The sequence below is a fragment of the Magnolia sinica genome, chromosome 16 (assembly GCF_029962835.1).
Source record: "Magnolia sinica isolate HGM2019 chromosome 16, MsV1, whole genome shotgun sequence".
NCBI classification, from domain to species: domain Eukaryota; kingdom Viridiplantae; phylum Streptophyta; class Magnoliopsida; order Magnoliales; family Magnoliaceae; genus Magnolia; species Magnolia sinica.
In genome coordinates, this window is record NC_080588.1 from 6777115 (window position 1) to 6788695 (window position 11581).

General features: G+C 38.3%; 1 long non-coding RNA gene across 1 annotated transcript; it reads right to left on the reverse strand.

Annotated features, from left to right (window-relative positions):
- Window positions 1-7182: 7182 nt before the first annotated feature.
- Window positions 7183-7588, reverse strand: LOC131229778 (uncharacterized). Its single transcript, XR_009163585.1, has 3 exons — window positions 7521-7588; window positions 7331-7438; window positions 7183-7245 (listed from the first exon to the last, which is right to left on the reverse strand). It is a non-coding gene; the product is annotated as an uncharacterized LOC131229778 (long non-coding RNA).
- Between the last annotated feature and the right edge of the window lie 3993 nt (window positions 7589-11581).

Genomic DNA, 11581 nt, shown 5'->3' on the forward strand with positions numbered 1-11581 from the left:
TATTGTCCCTTACCCTCGGGCGGGTAAGGCCACACCCCTCCCAACCGACCACGACACGGTGGGAGACGCGGCCTCCTCGGTATTCGGCACTCGGGCACTCATGTATCCACTCGGTCTCGGCGTTGGATCCACTCGGCCACGGAGGTTTAGGGATTTTCGCATAGGGACATCTATGGCGCCCGTATGCTAGAACTAAATATTTTCGGTGTCCCATTTGGTCATCCACGATATGCCTGTGGAGGCTACGGCCCTGATGTCGCTAGGGCGTACAGTAATCATAATGCGAGATGCATGAGTCATACAATCCAGTCATGCATCAATCCTGCGCACACCGCGTGCTCATGTGAGATAACCTCCGCCTATCAGGGAGTCTCATAACAACATGCTCAATGACATATGCAATGATCAACCACATCTCATAACAAACATGCAGATGATGCGTATGGGCATGTATCATGATGTTATACTATTACATACGAATAATCGGTATCAACAACCGGCATCGACAATCGACCTCGACAATGTGGACATTTAACCAACATTGCCCCCAAGGAATGGCCCTCATGGATCCTAACATATAGTGGACCCATGACCTCACACAAGGGCCAAATATAGAACACCATGGGCCTTACTCAAGAGCTTAATACATATCACGATCGACCTTTCACATGGGCCTAACATACATCACAATGGCTCCATAGCCTAGCCCTCAAACACACCACAATGGGCTTCATACAATCATAATGGGCTGCGTCACATGGGGCTAATACGCATCACATGGGCTACATATACATCACAATGGGCCACGTCCATGGGCCTTTATACATCATAGTGGGCCTCAACCTACGGGCAGAATATACATCACAATCGGAATCCACAATCGGCCACGATGATTGGCCTTGATCGATAATCGGCCAATCGACCACAACAATCATAATCGGTAGTCGATAATCAGAATCGGCAAATCAGTCACGTCAATCAAAATCGATCAATAATCAGCCTCATTGATTGGTCGAACATGGCCTATGGGAAGGTCACAATATGAACATTCAACCATCATCGCCCATCAAAGTGGACATTTAACCAACATTGCTCCCAAGTAGTGGCCCATGTAGAGTCAAACATAAGGTGGGCCCAAATATCCAACAGGTGGCCTCAAATAGTCATCACAGGTGGGCCTTACACACGCGGCACGTGGGCCTACGCATCACCGTGGGTCGATACATTGGGCCGCACCATTAGCCTAATATGCACATCACGGTGGGTCGCATCATTGGGCCGCATCAATGGGCGTCAATCCAACAAGTGGGCCGCATTAATGGGCGTCAATCCAACAAGTGGGCCGCATCAATGAGCTGCACTAATGGGCCTTATAAACATCAAGTCGGGCCTCGATAACTGGGCCACGACGTATGGGCCGAGTATATATCACAATGGGCCACGACCCATCGGCTGCAACCCGTGAGCCTCAAATACAAGTGGGCCACATTAATGGGGCCCATATATAAACCTCAGGTGGGCCCTGCTCATGGGCTTCAAATACATAATATGTGGGCCCTACCCATGGGTGTTATACGCATCAAATGGGTCACGCGTCATGGGCCCAATACATGTCACAATAGGCCTTGCATCAATGGGTCGCACTAATGGGCCTCGTACACATCAAGTGGGTTGTATCAAATGGGCAGCACTAACGGGCCTCGACCTATGAGCCCTGATATATGTCATAATGGGGTGCCTACCCTGGATGGCGTGGATAAAAATACATCAAAGTGGGCCCGATAAATGGGCCACAAAATACATCAAAGTAGGCCTCATAACAGGTCATACGTACATCAAATGGGCCACACCAATGGGCCCCATGTATATCAAATGGGTCACACTCAAATATAAGTGGTGATAATGATTTTCACTACTAAAATTTTCAAGGCCCGCCATAACATTTATTTCCCATCTAATCTAATCATAAGGTCTCAAGATTTCAAAGATAGCCGTCCAATCCTCACCGTGCACTATGGTCCACTTGATAAATAAATCTGTCTTATTTTCGTCCAAACCTAAAAAAAGGATCATTTTCCAAAAATGGTTGGACGATTGGATGAAACACATGCATCATGGTGGGTCCCATAGGGGTGGAAGGTATAGATAAGTCACATGTTCCATGATGGAGGTCCATAATTGTGGACACAACACATACATAAATAGGTCTTAAGTAAGACCCACCAAAATGTTTATTTTCCACCCAACCTAGGGCCCAACATACTGTCCATCCAAACTAGGGCCAACATGATGTTTATCTTCCATCCAAACTAGTCATAGGGTCACATGGGCCTAGGGCCCACTGTAATATTTATTTGCAATCCAATCTATTCATAAGGTCACGTGGACCTTAGGCCCACCGTAATATTTATTTATCATCCAACCTAGGCCACTATAATATCTATTTGCATCCAACCTGTTGATAAGGTCTTATAGACCTGGGGCCCACTACAATATTTATTTTTCTTCCAACCTGTTGATGGGGTCACACGATCATGGAACCCACTGCAATGTTTACTTGCATCCAATCTGTTGATAAAGTTACATGGGCCAGGGGCCCACTGCAATGTTTACTTGCCATACAACCTGTTTATAAGGTCACGTGGACTGAGCCACTGTAATGTTTATTTGTCCACCAAACTTTTGGTACGGTTATGTGGTCCTGGGGTCCACCATGATGTAGTTCACAAATCCAACCCATTCATTGTGTGTGTCCCACCAATTTAAGGGTCCAAACCGAGTTTCAGGTGGATCCAAGCTGCATGTGGACCCCAGCAGTTGATTCCATGTGGCTTGGCATACCACCGCATGAAAGGTGATGGTGTGGGCCATCCGAGAACTTTTTATGACTGATTTTTGGAACCAACGCATCATAAAAGGGGACCTATTAAATGAACGGCATGGATGTAGAACATACATCATGGTAGGGTCCACAATTGGGGCCAAGGGGGCCCTCCCTATTTAACGTTGGACGTCCAGACTCCTCTGGACATCAACGTATATACATGAATATTTATTATCATCATTTTTTTTCTTTTATCCTAGGTGGGACCCACATTAACCAGATCTACTCCGTCCATTATATGTGTCCCATAAAATTAGAGGTCCAAACCAAGTTTCAATCACATCCAAAACTCAGGTAGGCCCCACCAAATGATTTTATATGTTTAGGCATGTTTTCACATGATTTTAGATGGTGTGGCCCGCCTGAGTCCCGTATAAGGCTGATTTTTGGGATGGACACCTGGTTTGTAGGGACCCATCAAATTCATGGTGTTGATGGTCGAAACGCATCACGGTGGGGCCCACAGCTGGGGCCATGAGCCCCAGCCCGTCCGCCCGTTTGTCAGTCACGGGCAGCGCCTGCTGCGTGCTCTGACAGCAGCAGCTGCTGCTGCTTTACTTTTTTTTTTTTTTTTTTTTGGGAAATTTTATAGGTGGGGCCCTCATCAGGAAAATCCGTCCCGCCCATTAGCTTCTACCGCTCAAGACAAGCCAAACAAGACCAATTACAGCATATTTGGCAAATAAAAACATCAAGATGGTTTCTTTAACGGTAACCACTACTATTTCCTATGGTATGGCCCGCTTGATTGTCAGATCAGTCTCATATTTTGGATCAACGTCTAAAATGAGCTAAGAAACGGAATGGACGGCGTGGATTATCTACATACATCAGGGTGGTGCCTGCATAAGTGGCCCACCCCAAACTTTAAAAGAAATATTTTTTTTGTTAGCTGTTAGTACCCGCCCCTGTCAATACACGCACTCTGTGTTAGCCTTCCCTATCATGTCCAGCGTCTTTGGACGCTGGACGGTATGGATGAACATGGACATCATGGTGGGTCCCACATGTACCGTGGCCCACATTTCATCAAGGTAGGTCCCACATCAACGTGGCCCACCTGATTTGAATCCATCAGATACTTGTATTTTTTTTTCTGCCACCGTAAGGTAGAGTCCACATGACTTGGGTGGTTTGGATAAGACATACATCAAGGTGGGGTCCATCCGAGTGGGCCATACATCACACAAAAAAAATGAGAAAGAGAGAGAGAAGCACCCACCTTAGATCTTGGACTCCTTCCACCAATGTGATCTAGAGCTCCAAAGGAACAAAATTCAATGGTTGAGATTGATTTTAGAGGGTTGGATTTAGGGGTGGAGAGCTTGCAAGGGTTGGAAATGGAGAGCTCTAATGGACGTTGGGAGCTCTCTCTCTTGCTAGGAAATAAGAAAGAAAGAGGGAGGGAGAGAGATAAGAGAGAGAGAGAGTAATAAATGCATGTCATAATGAATGTAAGGGAGGGGGTTAGGGGTCTAGACTAGCTATAGGTGGCTAGGGGTCTAGACTAGCCATAGGTGGGTAGGAAATTATGAGGATGATGATGTCATGCATGCATAGGGTGGCGTGCCATGCCATAGGTGGGTCCCACAAATGCGATCAAAGTTCAAATAAAGCACGGCCTACATCTTTTGATGTACATCTCGGATTGTCATACGAGACACGGCGTTGGAACCGCAGCGACGATGCGGTCGCAATGACATAGGTCTTAGGTCAAGCCGACTCGAAATTACAAGATGACACTCAAGGTCGCATGTAAATGTTATCTACGCATCGCAAGTCGCCGGGATTCGACCGGGAGGACTGCAGGAGCCTATGGAATGGTACAGGCTAGGATACGAGTCTCACCCGACCATCAGCCACGGGGCTGGTGTCAGGGGGAGTAGCCAATTCTTTTCCAGTGTACCACACACCACCGACGTTGCTAGTGTTTTCTTTGGGTCCCATATGAGGTATATGTTATATCCAAACCGTTTGTCCATTTGGAGAGCTTGTCATAAGTCCTCGGTCGAAAAATAAGACAGATCCAAAGATCAACTGTACCACCCTACAAAAGGCTACGGGAGAATGAATGTTTACAGAAGTTTTGGATCAATATAATTTTTGTTTTTCCTCTTCATCCATGTATGTGTGATATTATTAACGGATTGGATAGAAAGTAAACATTATGTGGGCCCTACGAATGTTTTAATGGTGAGAATCATTGTCCCACTACTATTGTTTGTGTGGTCCAGTTGAGCTTAGGATATGAATCACTTTTAGGCTCAAATTATAAAATGATCTCTAAAATCATTTTCAGTTATTCCACGTCTGTATTAACTTATAACAAGTTGGATCTCAAATAAACATCTGGGGGGCCCTAAGAAGGTTTCATCGGTTGGTGTCACTATCCCACTCTTTTACATGGTGGGGTTCACTTGAAATTTAGATCTTCCCCATCAATTAGATGCAACATTCCATGGTGGGCCACGTGATTAAAATATAAAGTCAATCCATGACTTGGGTGGGCTACACCACATACTATAGTTGAGAGGGATTACCCTCCCATTAAAACATTCATAATCATATATTGGGCCCACCTAGATGTGATTAACATACCCAGCCCATTCATTATGTGTGTCCACTTGGATGAGGGGTCAGACCAAGTTTTAGCCGCATCCAAAACTCATGTGGGCCCCACCAAGTGCTTTTATATTTTTTAGGATGTCTACACATAGTTTTAGATGGTATAGCCCACCTGAGTTTCGTATACGGATGATTTTTGAGATATCTCATAAACTAAAGGGGACACATCAAATGCACGGTGTTGATGTTCGACACACATCATGATGGGCCCCACAAAACTTACTAACATCAATTCTTAGGTTCTCACAAAGTCAATAAGTTGGGTCACAATTTTGACCAAAATATTTGGTCCATTTTACATGTTTGGTCTATTCACTCTATTTTACTGATTAATACCTCAATTTGACTAGTTACTCACCCTGATCAGGCTACATATGAGAACATACAAGATTGATCAACAATTTGAGTGAAATTTGATTTAAACATCTGAAGTTATTTACGCTTCAATCTAGACTGATTAGATTGTCCAAAAACGATTAAAGATTCAATTAGTGGATGTGCCTAATAATTTAGTAAAATTTTTATTTTTTTTCACAGATATATTTCAATTTGCATTTAAAAATCAATTTTTTTTTCAAAATGTATATTTTTTTACTCTTAATTTTTCTTTGAAAACTTTTAACAAAATATCATTTTTATTATAAAATATTTCAAAAAAATTAAAATACAAATTCTGAATTTTTATTTTCAAAATCTTAAAAATTTTCTCAAATTTTAATTTTAATTTTTCTCAAAATTTTCAAAATGCCGATTTTTTCTTTCTTCAAAAGCATCATTTTTTTTTTCAATTTTTCAATTTTCTTTTTTAAAATGATATTTTTTAAAATCAAAATCTCAATGTTTTTATAAATAACTTTTTCTTTTAATTTCAAATTTTGAACATTTTCAATTATTTTTCAATATCAAAATTTTTTTCAACTTCTTTATTATTCGTATTAAAATGTCTGTTTTTTGTTGAAGTATCAATTTTTTAATATCATTTTATTTTAAAAATTTCAATTCTTTCGAACTTCTCCATTTTTTTAAAGCATTTTTTTCGAACTTGTCAATTTTATTTTATTTGTCAAAATACAAACTCTCATTTTCTTTTTCAAATATTTTCATTTTTCAGCGTTGTCAAAATTTTCACATCTTTTTAAAAATCTTCTTAATTTTATTTTTCAGGATATTATTTTTTTCTCGGAATCAAATTCTTTTTTTTTTAAATTAACTTTATTCAAAAAAAATTCCCATAAAATAGATTTTTATTAAATCATGATTATTTTTTTTCAAAATCTCAATTTTTCTCAAACATTATTAAAAATTTTAAACTTCTCAGTATTCTTTTTGATGTGATATTACAATTCATTTAAATATTAGTTTTAATTTTTTTTAAATAATAATAATTTCCTCTCATTTGATATAAAAACAAAATAATTTCTTTTTTTTTTGCATTAAATTGTTAAAAAATAATCTTATATACAAATATATACAATTAAACCACTAAAATACTATTAAAAAATAATTCTTAGACTACAAAAAAACATAATTTTCCACCATATTCTAAAAAAATGAAAAAAATAAATGTTAAGGCAAAAGTCATTTTACGACGAACGATGATCTGCCATAAAAGCAACTAAAACCCGCCGCGATATGCATATATCCAAACGGGTGCCAAGTACCTCACTCAAGACCTCTGGCTCACTCTGCTGAGTACCATCGGGAGTGGGCTGACTGCGTAAGGCGTCCATCGCCGCCTTTAATGAAAACATATGAATTTTCATAACAAATAATATTATTATAATTCAATGTAATTAAATTTTACAATATAAGAATTTTTACCCAATTCTCGCTGGCTTTAAGATGTACCCAAGATCCCATCACCTGCCGACAGTGAGTCCCTCTGCAGAGGTCTACTGGTCCGGGCTCCTGGCCAGTGATGGAATCTCGCTGCGCAATCGAAATGACAATAGATTTAATATAAATGCACAGAAAGAATATATCAACTTATTAATTACCAGTAAATTCTTACCATGTCGTGACGAAGTCGTACAAATGACTTTAAACCAACTACGTGATTCACTTTTAACTTTCTCCTATTGTCAAAATTTATTTTGCTCCTCTTCTGAACACATTATTCATAATACATTATTATTATTTGTGAATTTAATTATTATCTTAAGATATCGTAAATATGTAAATATTATCTGAAAAGAATCAGACAAAAATCTATCGCAGAGTATCCACCAGTCGTCATGAGTCACGTGCGGCGGTGCGGACTGTATAGCCTCCTCATGGCTCACGCACCACTTGTACCGCTTGTGTAAGTCACTGCGGCACTCCTTGAACCGCTCCTTGACCATGTCGTCGACAGCATAGAAAATGTGCGGAACACTCAAATCTAAGTCAAATTTATCCCGCAGTTTCGTAAATAATAGATTAAGGCAATAAACTTATTAACAAAATAACTTAAACATAAATGAACTTTTATAAAATAAATTTCAATTTACTAAAATTTACCTAAAGACACTGAAGGATAAGCTACCACACATCATCTGTCACATCCGCTAACGGGGGGTGGTGGGGGGATCAGAGATCGGCATAAGACACCGACCTTCGACGTAAACAACCTGACATTATTCCCAACAGGTCTAATGCAGTCATGTGGGAACTCTACTTTCACCCTACCCTCACGCGTAAGTCGCTCTAAAATCAACCCACGCGTGGGTTCATGTCCTCGTCGGCTGGTCGACGATGCTATTATAAAAGAAATATATAAGTCTAAACATAAATAGAAGTCATTAAAAGAAATATATATCTAGACTTACATGCAGTGCCCAGTGTATGTGCGACTGAGAGATCAAACACCTGCGATGCAACATGTGACGGCGATGCTGGCTCCGTTACATCACGGGTAGAAGGGGTAGATCCAGTGTGCGAACAACGTAGTCTCCCACCTGGTGCCATCACTGAAAATGTGCGAGCTACGAACTTATAAATTTAAACAATGTCAATACAAGTGGAATATACTAAAACATTATATAAGTAGTGTTGATGGTACAATGCATTTGTGCTTATGCTTAGAGAGATGATTAAATTATGATTAGACTATTACACTATAATGCAAGCAGAATATAATAAAACTAAAAACTTTAATCTATAACCCATGAAAATTTCATTACACATTATCATTCTATATTAAATACACATATTTTGTTGTAATACGAAACGACTTTAAGGTAAACTATCCGAAGTACTTCCTGCGTAAGTTATCGTACGCTTCAGAAGCATATATCATGTTGTGTGAAGCACTCAACATTTTATGCATAAACATGCCAGTCATAATAGGAGAAATCTGATCTCTCGGGACTCCATTCAGATGTGCAAGTGACAGAGTCGCATTTTCCATACCAAGTTTCCCGCCGTTATATATCTCCATCAGCACCGGAATTTCTTTGAGAAGGTATAATCTTTTACCTGAGTCATCGTCGATATATTCCACGATACACTCATCGACTAGACCGGGTATCTCTTTGGCCCTACCAGAAGAAGATAAGACCGAAACGTCCATCTGCAACAGCTGATAAAGTATATTGCGTGCTTTTACTACTCTCCGGTTTGAGAAGGACATGATCAGAAATTGACTCAACTGTAAATGTGGGTTATAAACAAGTCAATAAAAGAAATTAATCATGACTTGTAATTTTCACGTATACATGGAATACATAAATATTTGAATTGAAAAATGACATATAAATCATGTGTACATTTAATAATCGTCATCTGCTACGCTCTGGTTTAGGTTATAGGTTATAGGTTAAGGTTTAGGTTTAGGAAATCGAGTTCGAGTTTAGGTTTATGTTTGGGTTTTCAAGTTTAGATTTAGATTTAGGTTAAGGAGTTGAGATTGGGATTAGGTGTAGGTTTAGGTTTAGGGATTTGAGAATACATTTAAGTTTTAGGTTTTAGGTTAGGTTTAGGTTATAAGTGTAGGTTATAGGTTTAGGTTTAGGTTAGGTTATAGGTATAGGTTATAGGTTAAGGTTTAGGGAATTGAGTTTAGGTTTGGATTAAGGTTATAAGTTTAGGTTAAGGTTTAGGTTTAGGTTATAAGTATAGGTTTTGGGATTTGAGAATAGGTTTAGGTTAAGGTTATAAGTTTAGGTTATAGGTTAAGGTTTAGGTTTAGGTTATAGAGGTTTAGGTTTAGGTTATAGGTTATAGGTTAAGGTTTAAGTTAGGTTTTAAGTTTAGGTTAATGTTAAAGGTTTAGGTTATAAGTGTAGGTTATAGGTTTAAGTTTAGCTTAGGTTATAGGTTAAGGTTTAGGGAATTGAGAATAGGTTAAGGTTTAGGTTTAGGAAATCGGGTTCGGGTTTGGGTTTAGGTTTGGGATTTCAAGTTTAGGTTATGGTTTAAGTTAAGGAGTTGAGATTAGGATTAAGTGTAAGTTTAGGTTTAGGAATTTGAGAATACATTTAGGCTTTAGGTTTAGGTTTAGGTTATAGATTTAGGTTTAGGTTATAAGTGTAGGTTATAGGTTTAGGTTTAGGTTAGGTTATAGGTATAGGTTATAGGTTAAGGTTTAGGGAATTAAGTTTAGGTTTAGATTAAGGTTATAAGTTTAGGTTAAGGTTATAAGTATAGGTTTAGGTTAAGGTTTAGGTTTAAGTTATAAATATAGGTTTTGGGATTTGAGAATAGGTTTAGGTTAAGATTATAAGTTTAGGTTAAGGTTATAAGTATAGGTTATAGGTTAAGGTTTAGGTTTAGGTTTAAGTTATAGGTTATAGGTTAAGGTTTAGGTTATAAGTGTAGGTTATAGGTTTAGGTTTAGGTTAGGTTATAGGTTAAGGTTTTGGGAATTGAGAATAGGTTAAGGTTTAGGTTTAGGAAATCGGGTTCAGGTTTGGGTTTTCAAGTTTAGGTTTAGGTTTAGGTTAAGGAGTTGAGATTAGGATTAGGTGTAGGTTTAGGTTTAGGGATTTGAGAATACATTTAGGTTATATGTTTAAGTTTAGGTTTTAGGTTTAGGTTTAGGTTATAGATTTAGGTTTAGGTTTAGGTTATAAGTATAGGTTATATGTTTAGGTTTAGGTTTTAAGTTTAGGTTTAGGTTATAGATTTAGGTTTAGGTTATAAGTGTAGGTTATAGGTTTAGGTTTAGGTTATAAGTATAGGTTTTGGGATTTGAGAATAGGTTTAGGTTAAGGTTATAAGTTTAGGTTAAGGTTATAAGTATAGGTTATAAGCTAAGGTTTAGGTTTAGGTTATAGAGGTTTAGGTTTAGGTTACAGGTTATAGGTTAAGGTTTATGTTAGGTTTTAAGTTAAGGTTAAAGGTTTAGGTTATAAGTGTAGGTTATAGGTTTAGGTTTAAGTTAGGTTATAGGTTAAGGTTTAGGTTTAGGTTATAAGTATATGTGTTTAGGTTTAGGTTATAGAGGTTTAAGTTTAGGTTATAGGTTATAGGTTATAGGTTAAGGTTTAGGTTAGGTTTGAAGTTTAGGTTAAGGTTAAAGGTTTAGGTTATAAGTGTAGGTTATAGGTTTAGGTTTAGGTTAGGTTATTGGTTAAGGTTTAGGGAATTGAGAATGGGTTCAGGTTTAAGTTTAGGAAATCGGGTTCGGGTTTGGGTTTAGGTTTGGGTTTTCAAGTTTAGGTTTAGGTTTAGGTTAAGGAGTTGAGATTAGGATTAGGTGTAGGTTTAGGTTTAGGGATTTGAGAATACATTTAGGTTTTAGGTTTAGGTCTAGGTTTTAGGTTTGGGTTATAAGTATAGGTTTAGGTTAGGTTATAGGTTTAGGTTTGGGTTTAGGTTATAGGTTATAGGTTTAGGGATTTGAGAAAACATTTAGGTTTTAGGTTTAGGTTTAGGTTAAGGTTTTTAGGTTTGGGTTTAGGTTATAGGTTATAGGTTTAGGGATTTGAAAATACATTTAAGTTTTAGGTTTTAGGTTTAGGTTAAGGTTATAGGTTTAGGTTATAGGTTATAGGTTATAGGTTTAGGAATTTGAGAATACATTTAGGTTTTAGGTTTAGGTTTAGGTTTTAGGTTTAGGTTAAGGTTATAGGTTTAAAGTTTAGGTTTAGG